This window comes from Maylandia zebra, linkage group LG9, assembly GCF_041146795.1.
Source record: "Maylandia zebra isolate NMK-2024a linkage group LG9, Mzebra_GT3a, whole genome shotgun sequence".
Lineage (NCBI taxonomy): Eukaryota > Metazoa > Chordata > Actinopteri > Cichliformes > Cichlidae > Maylandia > Maylandia zebra.
This window is the reverse complement of record NC_135175.1, coordinates 35,512,291-35,528,433: the sequence shown is the minus strand read 5'-3', so window position 1 is coordinate 35,528,433 and position 16,143 is coordinate 35,512,291. Positions and strand designations below refer to the sequence as shown.

General features: G+C 42.6%; 1 protein-coding gene and 1 long non-coding RNA gene across 3 annotated transcripts in view; one reads left to right on the top strand and one right to left on the bottom strand.

Moving 5' to 3' along the window:
• The window catches only part of LOC101471554 (uncharacterized), a 291,948-nt gene that overhangs the window by 237,626 nt on the left and 38,179 nt on the right, over positions 1–16,143 (top strand). The window lies entirely within an intron of this gene.
• Positions 10,546–16,143, bottom strand: part of LOC112435295 (uncharacterized) — a 28,584-nt gene continuing 22,986 nt past the window's right edge. The window contains exons 3-4 of the long non-coding RNA XR_013100249.1: positions 14,515–15,531; positions 10,546–14,141 (exon numbers count right to left, since the gene is read on the bottom strand). This is a non-coding gene — a long non-coding RNA (uncharacterized LOC112435295). The remainder of the gene's footprint in view (positions 14,142–14,514; positions 15,532–16,143) is intronic.

Below are 16,143 nucleotides of genomic sequence, written 5' to 3'. Positions count from 1 at the left end.
TGTATATTTGGTGTTGCTGTTGTGGTGGCAGATTTCTTTTCTCATATATTAATCACATATTTAATCATATTACATTAGTTATAGTAATATCACTTTCTCACTTTACTATAGTAAGAGCACTCCTGTCACTAGTTTACATGCATGTGGAAAGTTAACACAGTGAGGCCATTGTAATGGGCGACGTTAAACAGATAGTGGGACTCCTTCTGCCTTTCAGGGATGTAAATCTTTAGGTGACGGCCAAGCAGAAAACAAGGTCATAATTCTCTCTGTGAGGGAGGAGGTATAGCCCCCCTGTGAGAGGGGCCAACATGTAAGAGTTTGTGGAATGTTCTTTGTCTGTGTGCCTGTATATAAGATGTAAGGGCGGTGGCCACAATTCAGAGATGGTGTTTCACTGGGATGCTCTCTCCACATTGCAATGTGTTTATTAAACCCACTTCAAATCAAGCTCACTGGGTGTGTCGCAGGTTATTGTTAAATTTTCCACGACACTGTCCCTTGTTTTTTCTTTGTTTTTCTTGTTTGTGGGTGTAGGTGTGTGCAGCTGGTCAAGCTTCATCAGGAGAGCTACTTAGGAGTGTGGTTGAGTTCTCTCTGATGCTGGATCGTTGCGTGAGACTTCCTGTCAGTTTCCCAGTTAGATGTCAGTTAGTGTGAGTTTGCCATAGTGTGAAGTATTTACGGCTGTGTTCTTCCTGCAGGAGTGTGGAGACGAGAGGGCAGCAAGCACGGGTGCATGGAAACTAGAAAACAGAGTTTCCGAGCACAGACATCATTAGACCATAAAACAATAAAACAAAATTAAGCAACATGGGAGAATATTCCAGTGTGTACAGCTGGATCTGGGACTGCTGCAATCCGCGTCCACATCAGATGGGAGGTAAGCATGGGAGGAGGCGTTGGATTCAGGGGAGGGAGGGTGATAGTACGTATCAGTATCAGTGTACATGTTTCGTGCATGTGTCTGTGTGTATCCCATGTTCAGCTCACAGAAAGTGTCACCACACCCGGTTGAGCGAAGGTCAACAGTCTCCAGTGGACCCAGGTGGCCTTGAAGGAGGGACAAAGAGTTCTGTCAACAATCCTGTTATCATGGAGAATTTTTGTTGTTCCAGTCAGCTTCGACCTTAGCCGACCTTAGATAGCCGCATGAGTGAAGATGGTGAATGTTTGGGTTGAGTGCGAACAACTGCATCCAATTTTTACAGTTGATCTAAATTTTATCACTGGTCACCAATTCTCTCAATTCTCTTAATTCCTATTCTTCAAAGTCAAAAGTCAAAGTCAACTTTATTTGTCGATTCTGCCACATGTACAGGACATACAGAGAATAGAAATTGCGTTACTCTCAATCCCTAGATAAATAGCAAATGAACATTTAAATATATTTAAATATAAAAGTGATTAAAAATGCAAGTAAAATAATTAAAAAGTAAAAATTTAAATAAATACAATTTTACATATAACAAGAAAGCTATACAATATACAATATAATGGGTAAGTGACATTGAGTGTAAACCAGGCAGAGTAGTGCAAATAGGCAAATAGTGCAAATGGAGATTTAGTAGTGTACGGTAAGAGAAAGTGTAACAACAAAGTCTTATGAGGTAATGGCAGTCCAATGCTCCACAAAGTGACTGGTAACTGGTGCAGGCCAGTGAGTGAGTCAGAGAGTGTGTGTGTTTGTGTGTGTGTGACAGAGTTCAGTGAGACCGTGGAGGAGAGAGGGGAGAGGGGGCAGAATCGGGAGGGAGTTAAGCTTCCTGACAGCCTGATGGATGAAGCTGTCCTTCAGCCTGCTGGTCCTGGCCTGGAGACTCCGCAGTCTCCTCCCCGACGGCAGCAGCTTGAAGAAGCTTTGCATTGGGTGCGTGGGATCAGCCGCTATGCAAAGGGCTTTTTTAGTGAGACGGGTGCTGTAAATGTCCTGGAGGGAGGGGAGAGAGACACCAATGATCCTCTCTGCAGCTCTCACTATGCGTTGGAGGGTTCTATGACAGGACGCATTGCAGGCTCCAAACCACACAGTGATGCAGCTCGACAGGATGCTCTCGATGGTGCCTCTGTAGAAAGTGTACATGATGGGGGCTGGTGCTCCTGCTCTTCTTAGTTTGCGGAGAAAGAAGAGACGCTGCTGTGATTTCTTGGCCAGTGCTGTGGTGTTGTACGTCCAGGAGAGATCCTCTGTGATGTGCACACCCAAGAACTTGGTGCTGCTCACTCTCTCCACAGACGCTCCGTCAATGGTCAGAGGAGCATGTTGGGTGTGCATTCTCCTGAAGTCCACAACAATCTCCTTTGTCTTCTCCACATTCAGAGAGAGATTGTTGTCAGCACACCACGTGGCCAGGCGTCTCACCTCACTTCTGTAGTCGGTCTCATCCCTGTTGCTAATGAGACCCACCACCGTTGTGTCGTCCGCAAACTTGATGAAGAGGTTGGAGCTGTATGATGGAGTGCAGTCATGGGTCAGCAGAGTGAAGAGGAGGGGGCTCAGCACACATCCCTGCGGGGCCCCCGTGTTTAAAATGATGGTGCTGGATGTATTACTGCCAACCCGTACTGCTTGAGGTCTTCCGGTGAGGAAATCCAACAGCCAGTTGCACAGTGAGGTGTTGAGCCCCAGCTGGACCAGTTTTTGAGTGAGCTGTTGGGGGATTATGGTGTTGAATGCTGAACTGAAATCTATGAACAGCATTCGAACATATGAGTCTTTTTTGTCCAGGTGTGTGAGTGCTGAGTGGAGTGCAGTGGAGATGGCATCATCGGTTGAGCGGTTGGGCCGATACGCAAACTGGAAGGGATCCAGGGAGGGGGGCAGGACAGTCTTGATGTGTTGCATGACTAGTCGTTCGAAGCACTTCATCAGGATGGGAGTAAGTGCAACAGGACGGTAGTCATTAAAGCAGGAGGGAGATGACTTTTTTGGAACCGGAATGATTGTGGTGGCTTTAAAACATGTGGGGACGACAGCCTGGATGAGTGATATGTTGAAGATGTCTGTGAAGACATCAGTGAGTTCCACTGCACAGTCTCTCAGTACACGACCAGGAATGTTGTCAGGACCCGGAGCTTTACGTGCTCCGGGTCTTCTTCTCAAAGATGTTATCTATGGCTCATGGCTGTGCAATATAGATATATTGCACAGCCATGAGCTTCTCCAAGACCTTATCCTTATTTTGTTCAATAACACAGTCTTACTCGCAGCCCTGCCCATCGTCTATCGTGTCGGCCAGCCTTATGGGATTTTGAACAGCTGTAGCCGCTTCTTGTTCTTCGATAGGCCAGGTCCGAGACAGCTCCAATCAGCCAGAACACTCTTATCGTGGTTCCAAATTGGTAGATGTCGTTCAATGTCCTCCATCGAGAGTGTAGCCAGACACACAATGCAACCGACCATCCAGGTAGCAAACATTGTCTGCGGGACAATTGGGCTCTCTCAAACCCAGGAAGGTGTCAATTTTGTTACGGGACCAGTCGATCAAATCCATAATTCTTTAGGTTTTAGAGAACATGACTGAGAGACTCTTTGAAGGCTAGAGTTAGATGAGACTAGACAAAGACATAGAAGCAGCAGCAGGGAAGATAAGGAAGGGAGAGGGTGAAAGATGGGTCCACCTCCTCCGAGAGCCAAAGAAATCTTATTTTACTGTCCCTCCTTCCCCTCTGTTTTATTTCTCCCTTTCTGTATTGTTGTCTGTCCAACTTGTAATAACTTAAAATACAATTTTGATTTGAAAATGAAATAAAAGAAAGTTAAAAAATAAATAAACAATGATAATATAGATCAATCAAGTGGAACAATGTGGCATTGGCATATTTTCTCCACTTGAAAAAATACATCCGTTGGGCATCTTTCCTGGCCTTCAGACAAAAATTCTGATTGCTAAAGAACTGAACAGGACAGGCAAAAAATAAATAAACAAATAAAATAAAAAATAATTTAGTTAATTGTTATATTATAGCTGTTTGTGATGTTTGCAACTTTGTACTATAATAATTTATCCAATCCAGTTAATTCAGTGATTGTTTTTACTGTCTTGCAGCAACAGAGATTAATCAAATATTCTGACTCTGAAAGTTTGGGTCGACACTCTGAAATACAGGAAGTGAAATCATAGCTCAAACCTTTTATTTGTCACGTCAAACTGTTTTCTATGGTGGCCCTGAGAGGCCAAACGGACTGCAACTTCAGAAAACACTTGCAAAAAGAAAAACGCTGCAAAAAGAAAAGCGCTGCAAAAGCACACAAAGCACAACGGAAATGGGGAAAAAAGACAACGGAAATGTTCCTGGGGAGACAATATCCCGACGGACCAGCTGCACGAACCAAAACATGCTAACCAGTGCGCTAGGACTGGGACACGCTTCAAAGAAGTGGAGGAGAGGTAAATGTGTTGTAATCTCATGATTCTAATAATACTACAGATATCTGGAATATACATTCAAAGGTAATTCTAACAAAGATAATGTTTAATGTAGCCTTAGAAATGAAGCTTTCCGTTGTCTTTTTTCCCATTTCCGTTGTGCTTTGTGTGCTTTTGCAGCGCTTTTCTTTTTGCAGCATTTTTCTTTTTGCAAGTGTTTTCTGAAGTTGCAGTCCGTTTGGCCTCTCAGGGCCACCGTAGTTTTCATAAGGCAACCTTAACACACGGTTTGTCATGTTATGGCTGTGTGCAGGCAGGAAAAGGACCCAAACACAGACTCAACTGAGGCGGGACTGAAAGTCACAAAGCAGCTCTATTGCTGAACAGAGAAAACCATACAAAACCTAAACTGGGCAAAATCTAACAAAACATACACTGGGAGATGTAGGAACAGACACACAACATGAGAAAGGACGTAACGTCAACACCGAGAAACACAGGGCTTGAATACACTGGGGAATAACGAGGAGAATGAGACACAGAAGGGGAGCACAGCTGGGAGAAATCAGACATGATGAGACCCAAGGGAAGTGAAACTCAGTACATTCATGTAAGACACAGACCTTCAAAGTAAAACAGGAAACGTAACCCTGAGACACAGTGTTGACTAGGGGATACAACTGACAGGGGAGACGGAGCAACTGAGAAACACAGAGACCAAATATAAGGGAGGCACAGAGATCACTAAACACTGGAAATGATCACAAACAATGTTCCCTCTAATTTTTCATGTGTCTAAGTGTTGAAAGATTTTGAGTTTTGTGTTATGTTTATTTGTAGCTCCATTTAAAGGAAGAAGAGCAGGAAAAGGGAGTGAGACATGGTGTGCAGAAAAAATGTGCTGTGACAGCCAAAAAGCTACCTCCTGTTTCAACACATAAGCTAACGGTCTCTCCTTTTAAGGAGTTGTTATTGAGTTCTGTACATGCCACACCTATTGCTGTGAAAGCTTGTTTGAGTATAAATAAAGGATGTACTGAGAGCCCGCGCGATTCTCTCTGTGTCACATCTGTTGTGCACACAGGACAGATAGTGCCGGGGCATCGCCCATGTACATGTAAACATCTTTGAGTCTGTGTTTCTTGCCTCCTAAGAGTTTTCCCCTCACACTGAGCGAACACACAAACTCCCTGAGTGGACACTTGGACCACTGTGAGCGACAGCAGACGTGTGCACTGTGGTCACGCCAGCATCGAATCCATCCAAGTTACATGTTTATTAAAATAATCAAATTACAGCATTTACATTTATGTTAGACTACTTTTAATTAAATGCTTTAGCCCACTTACAATGAAACTTAAAAACAATCTTGTTCATGACCTGTGTAGGATGTTAACACTATTGGAAGTAAAAATAACTTGAACTTCAATTTTGAAAACACAACTTTCTTTTTAATTTAATTTTTCTTTATGTAACTCTGACTTGTATCATGAGTATGAGTCTGTGGTCTGGGAGAGAGTCCTGTAACTCTGTCTGCAAACCACAGTAAATAATGACCAATGTTGGGCAATTGACTACACTACACACTAACTACACAAGATTTGTGCTAAATGTCGCAAATCCCTCACATCTCAAAACACGCTGTCACTCCTAAAACTTCCCTTTTCCTAAACAACTAAATGCCATGTTGCCATATCATTTTCTTGATTGGTTGACATGGTACATTTTTCGACCAATAGGAAAGGGTGGGGTTTTCGCTCACAGGCGGAGAGTGCTTTTCTGCTTGGCCGTCACCTAAGGATTTACATCCCTGATAAGCAGGAGTCTCACTATGAGTTTAACGTCTCCTATGAACTTACAATGGCATCACTGATTGTTTCAGGATGAGCTGCCATCATCCAATCACACATCTGCTTACCTGTATCTTTTGCTCGTTTCTCCTCCTCTTCTTTTCTCTTTTTTCTAAACTGAGCACCTGATGGCTTTGAACTTTTCTTGTCCATCTTACATTGGTTTTAATTTTGCACTCCAGAATGAACACAAATCCACCAACTCGACGATCACCACAACATAACCTAACAGACCTACACCTTAGTTCACAGATTCACTTTGTCTAAGGTTTATTTCTGGGATTTCACACAACCCAGGATTCAAATCATGAATCCATAATGGGCTTAGATTTACATCATTATAAATGTGCTCTATTTGGAAGCAGCCGGCCCCCCTCCCCTTTCGACGGGTTGTGTGTGAGACATTAAATCATCAAAACGTAAATTATAAATTTTAAATTGTTATTGATCCCTTTACCACGGGTCCTAAAGTGTATATTTATTTTCTTACTCTTCTTATATTTATGTTTGTTTACTTGCACTGCTGTAACTGGAGCCTCGTCGTCTCGTGTCTCTATATACTGGACTGTATGTAGCGGAAATGACATTAAAGTTTACTTTGACTTCAGCAGCGAGCAGGCGCACCGAGGGCTCTCGCGCTCACTTTTCGCGTATAGAATTTCAAAAAACATCGGTGCAAATTATAAGTCTGTATCATAATGTCTGGTGTTTTCGTGTTTGTTGTTTTGTTTTTATTTTGCGAGTTGGTTATTAGATGCTGCTCCAGCCAGCCAGAGAATCCTCGCCGCTCCGCCCTTTCCTCCTTGTGCCGCAAGCAGCAGGCGCACCTCGCAAACGGAGGGCGCCCTTACTCCCAGCAAATAGGCGAAAGAAAACCGATCAGTGCCTATGCCATTCCCAATACGAGCATTATTTTTTTTTTTTGCTGATGCCCGTGATGCCGCCCTCCACCACAATGCCGCCTGGGCAACCGCCCATGTCGCCTGTATCTAAAACCGCTACTGATGACAGGGTTGAGGACCGGATCCATCGGTTTCAGTCTGCTAAACACTAGGGGTGCAACGATACACAAAATTCACGGTTCGGTTCGATACTTTGGTGTCACGGTTCGATATTTTTTCGATACAAAAAAAATGTTCATGCCTTTTTAATTTGTCATTTATTAAAATTATAAATATATATTTTAACTCAAAAGTACAGTTTTTAAATTTAACCCTAACCCTTGTGCGTGTTTTTTATTTTGACAGCGAATGCGCACCTGCGGACCACTTATGTGCAGCCCTGGTTATTTAGCTCGTCATATTGCAGACACAGAAATTCTTTTGTCCATGAAACCATAAAGCTGCACTTTCTTTTTGCCTTATAGTCTGATTTGTCATAACTTCTCCGTTTTGTGGTAAGCTTTTCTTTGGCTGTCACTTCTTCACCCTGACCTGTCTTATTTGGCTCAGCAGAACTGAAATATATATCCTGCTGCTTTTACACACTCACTCACATAAGCTCAGCGATTCTCTGCGCGATCAACCTCTCACATGTTTAAGCTGCGGGAGATTTCACTTGTCATGTTTGCGTAGTAAGCTAACGATTAATAAGACGATGTCAGAGGAATTGGTGCACAAATTATCATCACTCACAGATCAGTGCTGCTGCTCTCTATACACAGTTCGCACGATTGCAAAGTGAAAGCAAAAAAACAAGCGCAAATTCAAACGCGATTTCAATATGTCACATATTGACAGTGGCTCACCGATGCCAATGACATAATTACCCAGCTACATTTCTGAAAGAATGCAAAAGCATTGACATATATTTTTCCTACAATAGCCCGACGGGCAGGGAAGAGATAGATTTTGGTAGCCCGACTGGAAAAATCGCTAGCTCCGGGACGTCGGGCTAGCGATATTGCAAGCCCTGTATCTGATTGAGGATTCACTCATCTTTGGAAAAGAGAGTTTATTACAGAGAAATGGCTCTTTCCAAAATAAAAGCTATACTATCCGCTTCTTCTGGGCTATATTCTCAGCAGCATAAGGAGAATCATGTGCTAACAGCTGTCTAAATGACTCGGCTAAAGTTAGTAGCATGCTTGCTTTTTTTTGTCTGCTTCCACTTGTCTTTGCACTAGGATGATGTCGGCGTAAATGTGCAGTCATATTCGTTGTGTTCCCACTAGTGCTTTCAGGTTAATCTGACCTTAACGCCACAACACGGCAAATCTCCGTTAACGAGCTACCGCCGATCGCCTCGTGCGTGGGGCTAGACGGCCAACACGTTAACGAGCTAACTGCGCTAACACACTAGTTCCCACCCATGTAATTGAGCATTGCGTGGCACATCCAACATACGGTTTTACTTTAGTCCATGACTCGCTTACCTTCAGGGTCATACGTCACATGAAAACCAAAATAATTCCAAACACCAGATCTGAATGAGGGTGGGGGAGGTCCATGTTGCAAGGAGAGCTTAACTTCTGTCTCGCTAGCTTGCCCTGCGCTCTTCCTTCTGAGATGCTGTCTGTGTTGAGCGCTCAGTGAATCTGCGCTCGACAGTGCAGCCTAGGCGGAGTAGTCGAACTCAGATTCACTGAGCGCTCAACACAGACAGCATCGTCAGAAGGAAAGTTGATAAAATAAATTACAAATTTTGTATTGTTCGATACATATGCGTACCGAACCGAAAGCACTGTATCGAACGGTTCAATATCGATACGAATATCGTTGCACCCCTACTAAACACACAATGATAGTGTAAGTCAGGGAATTCCTTGAAAACATTTATCCTAAACACCTCTTGAAATAAAGACTATAAAAGACTGTAATACTCATCCAGAGAAATCAAAGTTTTAAATGCACCTGTGTGTTTATTTTGCGGACAGGAAAAATCCTTCACTGCACCCTACTCTCTGTATATGAAATCTGAGGTATGGAACAATACATCATCAGCAAAAGAGAGGTTTTTTTTGGCATTACTCGAACCTTTCCATTTTCTTCCTTAGATGTAATGCATAATGGGATACAAAGCTTGAATAAATAATTTTCATAGAGAACTCTGAGTAACTTTGAGAGCATTACACAAAACACAAAAGCAATGATTTCAGTCTTAAGCAGCTCAGTCTTTATTCTAGGAATTATTTCTCACATATGATAGTATTACAATATTTTAAAATGTCAATTTGCTTATAAAATTATTGTGTAATCTGTCAAACATGTGTCTCATGATTTGTATCAAGTCATTTTGAGGTGAAAGAACATTCCTGTCACAAGGTAAAAGCTGAAACCAGTTATTGGTGAAGTGGCTTTTATATACGAACGCCTTGGTGTTCTCCTGGGTACTCAGGAGGTGGTGAGGGGAGGTCTGTGCAGACCTGAAGTAATTTGAGTAAATACAAATTACAGCTGCTGTTTTAGTCCGATGTGAAAAGGACCCCTCCTGTTCTAGTGTTGAAAGTTTCTTCCCTTTACTACTTTTATTACAAGAAAATCTTAATTTAGATGGTTATGGGGGGTTTGTGCTGTACAGGGATGTGTCAGGTATTTCAGCATCAGTGTTTTGGTGGAATGATTGAAGGACTGTGAGAAGTTCTGACACCTGAAGATATATCACAACTGTAGTGGGGAGGAAACACTCAGCATTTAATGTTTCCTGATAACGAATACCGTTTTCTACAGTGGGTGTTATGCTACAGCCATCAGCTGTTCATTCATCAGTGCATGTGAACAAAGTTAAACACGATGATAACCAGACTGTATACTCACTGGTCACTTTAGTAGGTCCACAATTTTGGCTGCTTATCAATCTAAATATCTAATTAACCAATGATATTGAAGAAACTCAATGCGTTAAGGCATATAGACATCATCAAGACGACCTGCAGTTCACATTGAGCATCACACTGAGGAAGAAAGGCGATTTAAGTCACTCAAGAGGCTTTACAGCTTTATACGCTTATTAACATCTTATCACACTATAAAGTAAATGCCAATTCAACCGATAAACAACTGCAACCATGAGCAGGTGAGGATGATCCTAAAGCCACCGCTGATGACAAACAGGAGTTATTTGATGTGCTTTCATTAATCAGGTTGTTTGAAAGTTAAACCAGAGCATAAGATGTCAAAAACACACAGAGATTAAGTTAAAGGTTGTGAAACTACATCCAGCCGGCATCCCAAGAACTGACTGTCTGCTTAGAGAAACGTCCACCATCCAGTAGTTATGGATTATTGATCGTCTGCAGCTCTGCCTGAGGATAACATGCTTTCTTTGTCACGGTTCGCGACGCGAGCCAGGTGTAAGTTATTAAAGGACCCAGGATGCAGCACAACTGAGGTGAGGAAGCTTTATTGACAGTGAGATAATAAACAAAGGCGAGGGTGGGAAAAAACAGAACAGGGGTCCGTTCTTCGTACCTCGCTTACTATATCCAAGATCAAATCATTGCGCTAACTTTGAGCTCGCTATTCCGGTTCTCCGAACACACCTGTTGTTGACAATTAGTACAGCTGGATGAAGTAACGTGAGATCACTGGGTGGCTTAAAAGGGGCTACGCATCGATAGTAGAAACATTGATCGGCAACCCTTTGATTGGTCGGCGAAAATGTCGAAGGAGCGCGCTCAGTATTTTTCAGCAGCAGAGCAAGAACTCTTGATTGAGGGATTCCAGGAGTTTCAGAGTTTAATTAAAACTCAAGGGAACACTGCAAAGGCTGCAAAAGCAAGGAGAGAGGGCTGGCAGAAAGTTGCTGACAAATTAAACTCGTAAGTAATTTAATAATATTAATAATAAATTGGATTTATATACCGCTTTTCAAGGCACCCAAAGCGCTTTACAATGCCACTATTCATTCACTCTCACATTCACACACTGGTGGAGGCAAGCTACGGTTGTAGCCACAGCTGCCCTGGGGCAGACTGACAGAAGCCAGGCTGCCATATCGCGCCATCGGCCCGTCTGGCCAACACCAGTAGGCGGTAGGGTAGATTTATCATATTAATATTATATTATATTACATTATATTATATTATATTATATTATATTATATCCTCTTTCACATTAGAGCAGCGACAGGACCCACTAGAACATGGGAACAAGTAAAAGTGAAATATAAGAATATTCCACAGAATGGTAATATTTATCACTTATATTGCTTTTCGTCTCTTGGAAAGAGACCCTGAAATAATCTGTTTGTTTGTTTATAACCGCAACCAAGAAAAGGGCAGAGCAAAAAAAGACAGGTGGTGGTCCTGCACCCCCTCGTCAACAAGTTGGTTAAGTAAATAATACCCTCACGGGAAAATCGATATCTCTCTATGAGCACACTGTCGCGCTGAGCTAAAGGATCCTGTCTATCCCGCAATAAACGCTGAATTCTGAGGACTCTCCTTATCAATCTTGCACCTTCCGCAATGGGTGGCTCGCGTATACGGACAGGACATGGCTGCAACAGACTTCCCAAATCCACCTTCGCTTTTATAGCCGTGGTCTCTCATCTTGATTACACGAAGTAATTTACAATTACAACTCTAAAATATGAATTACATCTGAAATAATCAAATACATGAAATAGAATGATTAATAGTACATTTCCCTTTTTTTAGGAAATGACCTGTATGTATCTGTGTGAAATCAATAAAAGGATCAAGTGCTGCATTATCTTTAGTTACATTGATGTTATTTATTTATGGTGAAACAGTGGTAAAATGTCGCTGTTGCTTTCGTATAAATGAAGCGGACATACCTGAGTGGCCACGATCTAATCCTGTTTACATAAAGTAAGCCTGCTCCCGAGCAGGTTTACGCTTACGGATCTGTTGCTATGACAGCAAGTCCCGGATGAGCTTCGGAGAACCGAACGATCCAAGATCACGCGAAATCGTCAACAATCAAATCCAGCTAACTTACAAAGGCGAGGTACGAAGAACGGACCCCAGGGAGTAACCTAAACTGGGAAAAGCCAAACAAAAAACAGACCTGAAACAGACGGAGGCACGGCTGGGAGTAATTGGACATAACGGGACAAGGGGAGTGAAACTAGAAACACTGACGAGAGACACAGACCTACAAAATAAAACAAGAACTCACACATGCAAAGACACAGACTAAGAAATCCGGACTTGACACAGGAATACACAGGCAGAAAAGCCTAAATACTAAACTGGGGAAGAACAGAACCAAAACCCAAAGAAAGAGAAAACCAGAACCAAAATACATCACAATAATAGAAAACACAAAACGCTGGGTCAAAAGACCCAGGGCCATGACATTCTTACAGAAAGTGAGCAATGACAGAGAACTCACGTTTTTATGCACTGGTGGGATTGAGAGCCCTCTCCTATTTACTAAACTGGCACTTTAACCAAACCAGCCATAAACATTGTCACAGCTGGTTGTGGCTAAGCAGTAGTATAAAAAGGAAGGATTAAGCCTAGCTGCAAGCTGCAACTGGGAAAACAGTCAAGGTTACACCTGAAGGACTCAACATTTGAATGTTTCAGATGATCAAAAAGGAAAGAAATATGACAAAGGTTACCTGGGTCAGTGGAAAATAGTCTGTAAATGGTTTCATTTGTTAAGGGTAAAAAGGTATGAAAAACAACCTGACCATGTATGGAAGCCGGCTGAAAGACCTCACACAGCAGCACATCATGATACGATCAAAAGAAACAGCAGAGAAACAAAGTCACTGACATCAGTATGAAAAGGTTACAGAGTCATTTCTAAGGCTTTGGGACTCAAGCGAACTACGAGCCATTATCCACACTACAGGAAAAATGGAAGAGTACTCAAGCCTCCCAGGAGCAAGTGGCTGACTAGAAATACTGCAAGAGTGCATCGATGACTAATCCAGGAGGTCACTGAAGAACCCAGATCATCATCTAAAGACCTGCAGGCCTTACTTAGCTTAGATAAGGTCAGAGGTCATGATTCAGCAATAAGAGATTCAATGGGGGGAGAGATTCAACAACAGAAAGGCTCATCTCACATCTAACAACAGCTGTAGTTGGAGCTGTAGTTTTTCGAGAGATTCCCGTTACACGTGGCATTAAAAGAAGATCACAGGAACAGCCTGACACAGTGGTGGTGGTGTGACGTCTTCCCAAGAACACCTCATACCAAAAAACCGATTCCAGGAAGGATTCTTGTATATGTGGAACCCTCTAACCGAGTAACTGAGCTGAGTCGACACAAGAGGAAAAGAAGCACAACTGCATGATACACAGAAGTGCTGGATCACTAATCAGCTGCTAGAGACCACTGAACCATCCGAGTTTTACTTCTTTACAGATGAGCATCCAGACCAGGACAGAGAGGAAATCTGACATAACTGAGTCAATGAAACCACAAAAAGCTCAAACTGTTTAAGGTGGTAATACACCAAAGTACAACCCAGACCCAGATCAGCTTGACTTTTTATCTTTTTCTTGGATATAAAGTCACATCAGTGGTCGTTTCACATCCTGTTGATGGCTTTAGTTCATATTGAAGGTTTTCAAAATCAATGGGTGTGAAATGTTTTGATTTGTCACACTGGTCACAGCTGTAGTTTCCCCTCCATGTATGTACGTTCATGTTTGTTACGACGTCCTGACAGCGAGACACTTTTCTCCCAGTTTCTGCATTTGTATGTTTTCTCTCCTGTGTGGACTCTTCCATGCACTTTAAGATGATCCGCAGTGGTGAAGGAGAGATGGTTTTTGACCCCATGTGACAGAGTTAATTTTGGTTTAATTCACTTGGTTTAGGGAAGCCTCTCCCATATTCTTTGCAGTAGTTCGTTTTGTCTCCAGTGTGTCTGAGTTGATGTTGTTTAGGTTCTCTTGATGATTGAAAGTTTTTTCACAAAAGTCACAGAGAAACTCTTTCCCACTACCACAGTGACGACAGGGTTGAGAACTGGATCCATCTGTGTCGCTCTGCTTCTAAACAAAGACACAAAGACAGTGGAAGTCAGGGAATTCTTTCAACATTTTTATTTTTAACACCGCCTGAAATAAGGAGTATCTGTGCCAGTGCCCAATTATATCTTACTGTTTACATTTCAACACTCAGCTTACTGGGCAACATTAAGTCTTCATTTGTAGGTAATCTACTTAATGGGAAGACTGGTGATTAAACCCCTGGATGCTCTACTCTGCATCCCACAAGATACTGACTCCAACCTGCTCTCCGATGCATCCATTGGAGTGTGAATGTTAGATAGAGAGAAAGGGGAGGAGCTTTTAAAACTTTTAAGCTTTGAAATTAAACTTCATTCATATAAAATTGTAAAACTGTTAAAAGAAAAATACATACCTCACAGTAACTGCACTTTTAGAGTTTCTCTCTGCTGTGAATCTTTTGGTGTGATTTGAGGTAATGTGGAGATTTAAAAGTCTTCTCACACAGGTCACATTTATAAGGTCTCTCCTCAGTGTGGGTAAACATGTGCTGTTGTAAGTTTTTGTATATCACAAAAGCTTTACCACACTGATCACAGCAGTAAACATTATTTTTGGTGTGAATGCGTAGGTGATTGTTTCGGCTGACTAGCCAGCGGAAAGTTTTTCCACAAATGTGACAGCTGTACGCTTTAACTCCACTGTGGACGACTTGGTGTGTTTTTAAGCTTGCAGGGTGGGTGAAAGACTTTCCACACAAGTCACAGCTGTACGCTTTAACTCCACTGTGGACGAGTTGGTGAGTTTTTAAGTTTCCAGGACGGTTAAAAGACTTTCCACACAACTCACAGCTGTATGGTTTAACTCCACGGTGGACGAGTTGGTGAGTTTTTAAGTTTCCAGGACGGTTAAAAGACTTTCCACACAACTCACAGCTGTGCGTTTTAACTCCACTGTGCATGAGTTGGTGTTTTTTTAAATTTCCAGACTGGGTATAAGACTTTCCACACAAGTCACAGCTGTGCGCTTTAACTCTACTGTGGACGAGTTGGTGTTTTTTTAAATTTCCAGACTGGGTATAAGACTTTCCACACAAGTCACAGCTGTACGCTTTAACTCCACTGTGGACGAGTTGGTGTTTTTTTAAGTTTCCAGGACGGTTAAAAGACTTTCCACACAACTCACAGCTGTAGGCTTTAACTCCGCTGTGGACGAGTTGGTGAGTTTTTAAGTTTCCAGGACGGTTAAAAGACTGTCCACACAACTCACAGCTGTGCGTTTTAACTCCACTGTGTATGAGTTGGTGTCTTTCTAAGTTTCCCGAACAGTGAAAAGACTTTCCACACAAGTCACAACTGTATGTTTTCTCTTCCTTTCTTCTGTGAGGTTTGTCGGCCTCCTGAGAGCGCTGACTTCTTGCTCCATGTTGGTCCTGCAGTGACAGAGATACAAACAGAGGCAGTGAGTGAAATGCAGTCGTGGAACAAACTCAACCTTCAAATTTCCTCTATTAACACTAGTTTTAAACCAAAGGTTGAAGTAGTTCCTTTTCAGTCAATACACTCGGTACAACACACGTGCTATGGGATATCATGCCCTCACGTGTCCTGGCTGAGGAAACCTTTATTCACGCCTTTAAGGCAGATTATCTGTGATGACGTGTGCACAGCCCCAATGTGCCGCCACTGCTTCGGCAGTCAGCCCCTGATTCACTGTGCAGCTAAGAAGCTGCAGGTGGACTAGCCCTCTCCTCTGCCAGCTCAGAAGCTGTCGCGGTTCACAGGCTTTTTCCTCCAACTGGACCCCGCAATATCTAAAAACTGCCTTCCTATGTTCCCAAACTTTGTCTGAGAGCTAAGTGCATCATGTGGCAAACCTCTGTCTACCTGCATCACTGTAGCCAGCTATGAACGGTACATGACGTTGGACAGCACCGACAAAACTGGCTTAGCTAACCCACTCCTTATGGAGCTGTCTCTGGCCGCTTACCTGGCCCCATCCAATCCAATCCAATTTTATTTATAAAGCACTTTAAAATACCCAG